Source organism: Chrysochloris asiatica, unplaced genomic scaffold, assembly GCF_000296735.1.
Source record: "Chrysochloris asiatica unplaced genomic scaffold, ChrAsi1.0 scaffold00063, whole genome shotgun sequence".
Classification (NCBI taxonomy): domain Eukaryota; kingdom Metazoa; phylum Chordata; class Mammalia; order Afrosoricida; family Chrysochloridae; genus Chrysochloris; species Chrysochloris asiatica.
Window position 1 is genome coordinate 8,302,422 of NW_006408581.1, and position 10,881 is coordinate 8,313,302.

The 10,881-nt window shown below is 37.5% G+C and overlaps 1 pseudogene; it reads left to right on the top strand.

The window, feature by feature from the left end:
• LOC102841733 overlaps window positions 1-6,975 on the top strand; it is a 10,436-nt pseudogene extending 3,461 nt beyond the window's left edge.
• Window positions 6,976-10,881: the final 3,906 nt, after the last annotated feature.

Here is a 10,881-nt window from a genome sequence, read left to right on the forward strand (position 1 = left end):
ACAACTCAAAGGCATCAATTCTTCTACAATCTTCCTTATTCACTGTCCAACTTTCGCATCCATATGAGGTTATTGAAAATACCATGACTTGGGTCAGGCACACCTTAGTCCTCAAGCTGACATCTCTACTCTTCAATACTTTATAAAGGTCTTGTACAGCGTATTTGCCCAATGCAATACTTCAGAAGGGCGGATCAGACATTAGTAGATGGTTTTACTTCTTCAAAACAGATTTATTCTTTTTTTTTTTCTGGCAGTCCATTGTATATTTAATACTATTTGCTAACATCATAATTCAAAAGCATCATTTCTTCCTTAATCTTCCATATTCTTTGTCTATCTTTATAATGCATATGAGGTTGTTGAAAATACCATGGGTTGGGGCAGGTGTACCTTATTTCTCAAAGTGACAGTTTTGCTTTTTAACACTTGAGAGGTTGTCACAACAGATTTTCCCAATGCCATATGGTGTTTGATTTCTTGAATGCTTCTTCCATGGTCATTGTGGATCCAAGTAAAATGAAATATTTTACAACTTCAGTCTTCCCTCTGTTTATCATGTTGTTGCTTATTGGTACAATTGTCAGGATTTTTGTTGTGTTTGTATTGAAGTATAATCCATACTGAAGGCTGAATTATTTGATCTTCATCAGAAAGTGCTTCAAATCTTGTTCACTTTCAGCAAAAAAAAAAAAAAAAAATGTTGCGTTACCTGCATATGGCAGATTACTAATTAGACTTCCTCCTATCCTGCTATTTTATCCTTATTCATTTTGTCTAGTTTCTCAGATTGCATACACACCAAATAAACATGGGGATAGGATTTAGGCTAGCTCTTTGAAGACCCCATAAGGTTGTTAGGAGTCAGGACTGACTTGATGGCACTTAACAACAATAAGAAAAACTTAAGAATTGGTGAAGAATGAGGAAAAAATATTTTTATTAGGTTCAAATTAGACTACTATGACTTGTCAGCATTTTGTTCCAGTAATTCTGTTGATAACAGTTGCTGTTGTCAAGTGCTGTTGAGTCAATTCCAACTCATACTGACCCTGTATAGGGTTTCCAACAGTCAGCTGGTGGATTTGAACTAGCTATCTTGCAGTTAGGCATCCAGTGCTTATTTACAGCTCCACACCAAAGTCAACTACAAATCCAACTTTAAGATCATCTAGGATGATTTGATTTTTGTCTCTTCTTATCTCTGGATTCAAATATTCTGTCTGAATTGCTTACTCTCTTTCATGATCTTCTGTTGCACATGATCAATCAGTTCAAAGTTTAGTTTACCTAGGTCACAGGCTGATTGTATTGCTCTTGTCTTTGTGTGTATTAGAGTCATTTCTTTATAAATACTTATGACATATATGTTATGGAAAAGACCTTGTCTTGACCTTTAATAAACTTATGATGTAGAGTGAAAAGCAGTTATCAAGGTATATCATTTGGTCTCTATTCACCTGGAGCAACAGAAGGTGTGTCAGGAATAGTAGAAGTGTATGAAATGTGTGGTGAATGTTTCCATACACAACTTCAACTTTTCCATGGGTCCAGAGGAACTCTATAATGCCTACCTATTGTTACTGAGGAGTTCTGGTGTTGTGCAGTGGGCTAATGTGGAAGACTGCAGAGTTCAAGCTCACCAGCTGCTCTTTGGAAACCCTATACAGGGTTGTTATGGGTCAGAATTGACTTGACAGCACTTAACAACAACATCATTACTGAACATTTAGATCATAGGTTCTATAGAAGAATCCTAAGCAAAAAAGGAGAAATGCAGAACAGATTTTAAATTTTCATGAGCATTAGATTTCTTAAACATGGAGGGTGGATGAATTCTTGACACTTGCCCTGAGATAATCTTATACCTTAAAAAAATATCATCTGAAGTCTTCTTAATGCCAAACAATTGTTGTTGTTAGGTGCCATCAAATTAATTCTAACTCATAGTAACCCTACGCACAAGACAATGAAACACTGCCTAGTCCTGAGCCATCCTCATAATTCTTGTTACGTTTGAGTTCATTGTTGCGACCACTGTGTCTATTCATCTTGTTGGGGGCGTTCTTCCTATTTCTTGTTGCTCCTCCATTTTACCAAGCATGATATCCTTCTCCAGTGATTGGGACCTGCTGATATCAGGAGTATGAAAGATAAAGTCTCACCATCCTGGTTTCTAAGGGGCAGAATATTCTGACTGAACTTCTTTCAAGACAGATCTGCTGGTTCTTCGAGAATTTCATAGTACTTTCAATATTCTTCTCCAATGCCATAATTCAAATGTGTCAATTCTTCTATGGACTTCTTTATCCATTGTCCAACTTTTGCATATAAAAATTGAGCTTAACTCAAAAAATAATATCCATCTTGAGTGTTATATATTTTAATAACTATCTTTATGGAACCAAACTGACAAATAAAAGGATAGTGAGTTTATGTTACTGGGGGTGGGGGGAACCTCAGAGAAGGATGGTGAAAATGGTTACATGTCTTATACACTGAAATCAATGTCACTAAAGTATAAAAATAAAAACTGTTGCATTAATGTATGTTTTGTTTTGCATATTCCCAACAGCAACAATACATTTTAAAACATTTAAATGTCCTTATTTTTTATGAAAGTATAACAATAACTTTAAGAAGCAAATTATTAAGAATTTCAGGCAAGTATTTAAGCATTATGATTTTTTATATTATTTATTCTATTAGGAAATTGGGAAACAAAACATTGAAACTTATTAGTTTACTGGTTAACTTATTAGTTAAGTGTGGTATAAATGCATATTTGAGTATTATATAGAATGAACTCATAGATATACAGAATGAACTTATAGAAAAATTTAAACTATTTTTATAATAGTTTCATATTTACATGGCAAAAGGTGAAACATAAGAAAGCAGGATACAAAATTCTGAATACAGCATTAATGCCAAGTAATAAAATGTAGCTGATACACTCATGCACATTAATGATTATTATTATTTTTAATTAATTATTTTTTTATAAAAAAGTTTTGGGACTTTTTTTTTTTTTTTTTTTTTGCTTTGAATATACTTCCTTTCTTTTCCACATTATACTATTTCTAAATAATCAAAGCATATATCTTAAAAAGGAACATGGGTGAAAATATCTAAGAAACTCTTGACAGTTGTTTTTTTTTGCTTTCAATGGAGTCCTGGTATAATGCTGTAGTAAAGCACTGGGCTTCTAACTACAAGACTGGTGGTACAAACCCACTAGCTACCCCTTGGAAACCCTAATCAGGGTCACTATGCATTGCAACTGCTTCTATGGCACTTGACAATAACAACAAAAGCAAGACACTGGAGGGAGTGCAAAAGAAGTACCCCAACAAAAAATAGCCTTGCATACATTTATTAATATTCACTATGAAGTTTTATTTCATATTACCTTTCTAAAGTACCTCCCTGTTGTTGTTGTTGTTGTTTTGTGCTGTGGAGTTGGTTCCGACTCCTGTTGACCTTGTACAGGGTTTCTGAGGCTGTAAATCTTTACGGGAGCAGAAAGCCTCATCTTTCTTCTGTGGAACAGCTGGTAGTTTTGAATTGCTGATCTTGAGATGTGCAGCCCGCTTCGTAACCACTACGCTACCAGAGCTCCTTAAAAGTACCTCCTTAGTTGCCTGATCCACCACTCGTCTGTTAGTTTGTTGTAATGTGGTGGCTTGTGAAGCTGAATAAAATGAAAACAAGTCCACAAGAGCCAAAATATGACCTCAAATATATCCTCCCTGAATTTAGAGATCATCTAAAGAACAGATTTGATACATTAAACACTAAAGACTGAAGACCCGTGATATGCAGATGATAACAACCTTGCTTGCTGAAAGTGAAGAAGACTTAAAACGTTTACTGATGAAGAGCAAAGAGCACAGCCTTTGGTATGGATTGCATCTCAATTAAAGAAAATAAACATCCTCACCACTGTACCAATAAATAGTATTCTTATCAATGGAGAAAATCTTGAAGTTGTCAATGACTTCATTCTTCTTGGATCAACTATCAACACTCACAGAAGCAGCAGTCAAGAAATCAAATGACGTATTGCATTAGGCAAATCTGCTGCAGAAGACCTTTTAAAAGTGTTGAAGAGCAAAGATGTCAGCTTGAGGACTAAGGTGCACCTGACCCAAGCCATGGTATTTTCAATAACCTCATATGCATGTGAAAGCTGGACAGTGAATAAGGAAGACCATAGAAAAATTGATGCTTTTGAGTTATGGTGTTGAAGGAGAATATTGAAAGTGTCATGGGCTGCCAAAAGAACCAATAGATCTGTTTTGGAAGAATGCTCCTTGTAGGCCAAGATGGCCAAACTTCATCTCTCATACTTCAGACATATTGTCAGGTGGGACCAGTCTCTGGAGAAGGATATAGTGTTTAGTAAGGTGGAGGGTCATAGAAAAAGAGGAAGACCCCCAACAAGATGGATTAGCCAAGTGGCAGCATCGATGGACTCAAGTGTGGCAACAGTAGTGAGGTTGGCCCAGAATCAGGCAGTGTTTTGTTCTGCTCTGCATAAGATCGCTATGAGTCGGTACTGACTCTATGGCATCTAACAAGAGCAACAACAACAGCAAGTTGACTAATAATATTTATCTTGGGCTATGAGTCTATGGGAGCACTCTGGAGTCTGAAGCATTTCCCCAGGTAGAGCAACTTGGGATGAATACATACCAGAGTACAATTGTGACAAAAGTTTTTCAAGGATAAACTACAAATTCTTATATTTCTTTTGTTCAGCTGTGTATTTTAACCTCTTTGTGTCCCAGAACTGCTTTATATGATAAATATTCTCTACTTAAAGTTTTTTGAAATAGATTTGATAGAAAATTATTTCATTATGTCTCCAAATTTATTTGAACATATTAACAGACTTTTTAATTAAATATGGAAAGGTATAAAAATATAATCAATTCAGTTAATTGATTCACCACTTAAAAGTTTTATCAAAAATCAAAATATAAGTTAATATGTTAGAAATTTTGCTTTTTCTATCATATATGAGATAACAAAAAAACTTTAAAACTAGATGGACACAATTTTAAAGTAACTTCTTATTCTTAAGATATTTCTGAAACATCATTAGATATTTATAATATTTGTCATATGCACTCAACATTTACTCAAAATTATATATACAAAGACTGAAGCGCTTGGTACAGGGAATTAAGCTTTGAGAGAGCTGATAGAATGGTGGAGGAGAGCAAACAGCTTCATCTTTCTCTTGTAGTTTGCTGTATTTCAATCTCCATCTAATGCACCAGCCACTGGTGTATTTAAACCAACTACCTTGCCGGATAAAAATTTTTGAACAAGGCATTTTTGCGCTATACCAGGACTCCATTATCTTGCTTTACTCGCGTAGTGGTTACAAATCGGGCTGCTAACCTCAAGATCGGCAGTTTGAAACTACCAGCTGTTCCGTGGGAGAAAGATGAGGCTTTCTGCTCCCATAGAGATTTGCAGCCTCGGAAACCCTGTTCAGGGTCGCTATAAATCGGGACCGACTCCACAGTACTTAACAACAACAACAATAAAAGTAAAAACCCATCTGTGAAAAGGTTCTTAGGAGTCCTGGTGAGGCACTGTGGGTTAATATGCTGGATGGACTGCGAAGTCGGTTTAAACCATAAGGTCGGCAGTTCAAGCTCACCAGCTGCTCCTCAGAACCCTATGCAGGGTTGCTATGGGTCAGAACGACATGATGACAGTTAATAACAACCACCACCTTGCAGTCTGCAGTGCTTTACCTAGCCCATAGAACTACCCGTCAGTACTCCTTTGTATTTTACTATAGTTCTTGCAAAAGACAGCTAAAAATGGATTAAGCCAGTAAATATAAAACGTAATCAGCTCTCTGCACTACCCAGAGATAGGTCCATATGCCATTGTTCTGGGTTTTCGTTGTGACTTAAAGGGGAAACTTTCACAAAATCCGGAGCCCTTGATGTCCTGCAAATAAAGGAAGAGGACGTCCTCAAATTCCTTGCAGCAGGAACCTACTTAGGTGGCACCAACCTTGGCTTCCAAATGGAACAGTACATCTACAAAAGGAAACGTGATGGCATCTACATCAGAAACCTAAAGAAGACCTAGGAGAAGTTTCTGTTGGCAGCTCGGGCCATTTTTGCCATTGAAAACCCAGCTGATGTTAGTGTCATATCCTCCAGGAATACTGGCCAGCGAGCTGTGCTGAAGTTTGCTGCTGCCACTGGAGCCACTCCTATTGCTGGGTTCACTCGAGGAACCTTCACGAATCAGATCCAGGCAGCCTTCCTAGAGCCTCGGGTTCTGGTGGTTACTGATCCCAAGGCTGGCCACCAACCTCTCACAGAAACAACTTGCCCACCATTGCTCTGTGCAGCACAGATTCTCCTTTACGCTACGTGGGCATTGCCATCCCAGGTAACAACAAGAGAGCTCACTAAGTGGGTCTGATGTGATGGAGTCTGGGTCAGGAAATGCTGCGCATTTGTGGCACCATCTTCTGGGAGCATCGGTGGGAAGTCAGGCCTCATCTGTATTTCTATAGAACCAGAAGAGATTGAAAAAGAAGACCAGGTAGCTTCTGAACAGGCTGTGACAAAGTTAGAATTTCAGGGCAAGTGGACTGCTCCTGCTCTCGGATTTACTGCAGCTCAATCCTGGTGTGGCGCTGTGGGTTAATGCGCCAGACGCAAAGCCGTTTGCACTGCAAGGTTGGCGGTTCAAGCTCACCAGCTGCTCCTCGGAAATCTTATACAGGGTCGCTATGGATCGGAATCGACTCGATGGCACTTAACAACAACAAGCCCGAGGTTGCAGACTGGTCTGAAGGTATGCAGTTGCCCTCTGTGTCTATTTCAGTTCCCTACTGAAGACTACAGTGCTCAGCCTGCAACTGAAGACTGGTCCGCAGCCCCCACTACTGGGGCCACTGAGTGGGTGGGAACAAACACTGAGTTGTCTTAAGCTGTTCTTTCACAGTCTCTTAGAAAATGGAAATAAGGTTGATGGAAAATAAACATAGATTTCTAAAGAAGAAGAAAAAAGTAATCTAAAATCAATAGTCCAAATTTAGAGGTTAAATAAAAGTAAAAAATGTTTTCAATGTAAAAATGGAAAGAGTTTAGCCATTAGTTTTGAGATAGTTTTTTTAAAAAAAACATTCAGATGGAGATATTTGTAGTTTGTGATGAGTAAAAACCTTGCTTGTTGACTTCTTGGAATAGAGGTGAACAGAGAATTTAAAAAGAAATTGCAACCTGTATTATATACTTTTACTCTCTAATACATAAATCAAACTATACCGAAAACTTGATAATCTCCACTAACTATCTAAACTTTTTTTAAAAGCACAAATTCATTTAAATCCATATAGGCCAAGATAAGATCACATTCAAGTTGATCTAAGACTTACTCTTAGAGAAAGAATGCAAAAATGAGCAATGGCCAGAACAAAATTCTGATCCACAATCTCTGCAATAATGAGAGCAGGAAGTTAAGCTACTATCTTTACAGCAATCATCCCAGAATCAACATGACTTTGTCAATAACTGCCAATTTCCCTCATTTTTGTGCTTACTTCCAGCTAGAGAAAGGCAAATATGTTCCCCCAAACAATCATCCAGGAGGGCCTTCTGCAAGTTACCCTGCTTCAGGTTTCCCAATGTGTACCTCTAACCAGAAAATACCATATTTTACATACATACATATATATACATATACATACACATACATATATATACATATACACATATATACATATATTATATATAATATGTATATATTATATATAGAGAGAGCCTGGTATGGTGCTGTGAGTTAATACTCTGGACTGCAAGGTCGGTTTGAACTGCAAGGTCAGCAGTTCAAGCTCACCAGCTGCTCCTCAGAAACTCTATACAGGGTCATCATTAGTTGGACTCTACTCAATGGCACTTAACAATAATCACAAAATATAAATATGTATTATTATTAAAAATGCTTTCCTACTTCCTTATCTGCCACTGCATGCCTGTTAATATAAGGTGATGATAGCTGCCTCCTTTGTTATGTTGACATTGTTAAGTACTGTCAAGTCAGTTCCAACTCATAGCAACCCTATATAGAATTTATAAGAGCTGCTAGTAAATTTGAAGCACAGATCTTGTGTTTAAAAACAAACTTTTGGTCCAGTGCTTATCCTACAGTGCCATAACAGGACTCCCCCTTGATATGTTGTTGTTGTTGTTAAGTGCCATAGAGTTGATTCCGACTCATCGCGCCCTGTATAAGGTTTCCAAGGAGCAGCTGGTGAACTTAAACCATGAACCTTGCAGTTCAAGCAACATTACAGTCTGATGCATTAACCTACAGTGCTACATCAGAACTCCTCCCTTGATATAATAAGCTACAAATTAATAGCTTTTGCTTGTTCTCATTTGGGTTATCTTTTTTATTATCACAGTTGTAAAATTATGACCATTGACATTTCTAGAAACTTCTAGTTTACAAATTCTGAAGACTCCCTTTCCAGGTCCTCCTGTAAATCAATGCAGCACAAAACCAAAGTATTCTCTCTTAACTGTCCCCCTGCTAAAACAGCAAGAACTAGCCCATTGTGTAACCTATCTTGTTAGGAATTTGACTTTGTTGGCAACAGCTGTGTTCCTTATGGCCTTTGGCTTTTTGAACACTGACATTTGAAATATCTGTAAGGAGTAAAGTAAAGATATTGAGTGTAAAGGCAAACAGAGTGAAAGAAGTCACATGGAGTAGTCATTTTAGAAAGGAGAAAAAGTTAGCATTTCTTAAGGGTTTAATGTATTTCAGATATTATGCAATGCTTTTGCTATATACTCACAGTCATATTTGATTGCAAAAACTAACCAAATAAGTAGGACTTGCTATCCTCAATTTGCTATGACAAAAATGGAATTCCATAAATGGTAAGAAACAAAAATAAGTATGCTCAAGTAGTGTTTTTTGCATGGAGATTTCCTGACTCCAAAGAATTTAGTCAAAATCTAAAATGCTTCAAATAGTCAAAAGATAATGAAATCTAAAAAGATTTCTTAAAATTCAGCTCTCAGTCATTAGTAAACTTAGCAAGAGCTGTGGTGATGATGAAGCGTGACTGTATGTAGAAACCAAGAGTACCAACCAATTTCTCAAGAAGTCTAGTCAGGGAAAAAGAAGGGTATTGGGAGAGGAGATCATTGAAAATGATTGTACTTAGAAAAACTGTGGATCCAGTCAAAACAAGTCTCTAAAGATACCCTTTAAAACTGGTTCTTTAATTAATACAGCAATGATTTTGGAAGACATAGTAGGCAGGGAAGAGTAGAGATTTAATAACAGTTTCAATGCTTACTCTTGATCAGTAGGAGCAACGTTTAGTCCCTTTAGGGATCAGTTCTGGAGAAAGTGGAGGGTCAGAGAAAAAGAGGAAGACTCCCAGGGAGATGGATTGGCAAAGTGGCAGCATCAACGAGCTCAAGGGTGGCAACAATAGTGAGGTTGGCCCAGGATCAGACAGTGTTTTGTTCTATTGTGCATAGGGTAGCTATGAGTCGGTATCGACTCAATGGCACCTAACATCAACAACAGTGTGTACAAAATACTAACAGTCAAATCTGGTTACTATGTTTGTGGGTTATGATTAATTTTATTATTTGAGGGTCAAATTACAATTTGATTATAATGCTATGATGCGTTATCTTAAGTGACTTGATTTTCTAAACAACTTGAGTAATTTTAGCATTACAGGAGCAGTGTATATAGTTTCCTAATATGCAAACATTGCATATTATATTGTTGTTGTTAAGTACTGTTGAGTTGGTTCCGACTCATAGTGACCCTGTATATGATTTCCGAAGACCAGTTGGTGAGTTTAAATCATAAACCTTGTGGTTAGCAATCCAGTACTTATCCTACAGAGTCACACCAAGATTCATGTTGTTATTGTGTTAGAAATTCTGATGGCACTGGAGGATAAGTGCTAGACTGTAGCCACAATATTGGCGATTCAAACCCATCTCTTCTAAAACCCTATATAATGTCACTATGAGTCAGAACCTACTCAACAGCACTTAACAATAACAGCGTTGTGTTTGGTTCCAACTCATGGTGACCCTGTGCATAGGCGAAGAAAGCATAGCCAGGTACTCTGCCAATCTCATAATTGTCGTTATGTTTTAACCCACTGTTGCTCCTACTGTGTCAATACATCTTGTAGGGTTCTTCCTGGGTTTCACTGACCTTCCCTTTTACAAATATAATACCCTTCTCCAGGGACTGGACCCTTCTGAAAACATGGCTGAAGTACAATAGATGAAGCTTTGCCATACTTGTTTATAAGGAATATTCTGGTTGTACTTCTTCCAAAACAGATTCGTTTCTTGTTGTTGTTGTTGTTGTTTTTTCTTTCAGTGTACTATACTTCCAATATCTTCTCAAACACCATCATTTAAATGTAACAAGTCTTCTATGGTCTTCCTTGTTCACTGTCCAACTTATACATGTATATGTTGTTGTTGTTAAGTGCCGTAGAGTTGGTTCCGACCCATAGCGACCCCATACAGAGTTTCCGAGGCTGTAAATCTTTACGGGAGCAGATAGCCTCATCTTTCTTCCACGGAGCAGCTGATAGTTTCAAACTGCTAGCCCTAAGGTTCGCAGCCCGATTCGTAACCATTACACTACCGGAGGCTACTGGAAATACCATGGCTTGTGTCAGGTACACTTAATTCCTCAAAGTGACATCTTTACTCTTTCACATTTTAACACATTAGACCTGCCTAAGGCAATATGTCCTTTAATTTCTTGACTGCTGCTTCCATTAGTGTTAATTGTGGATCTGAGCAAAACTAAGTTTTTTAACAACTTCAGTCATTT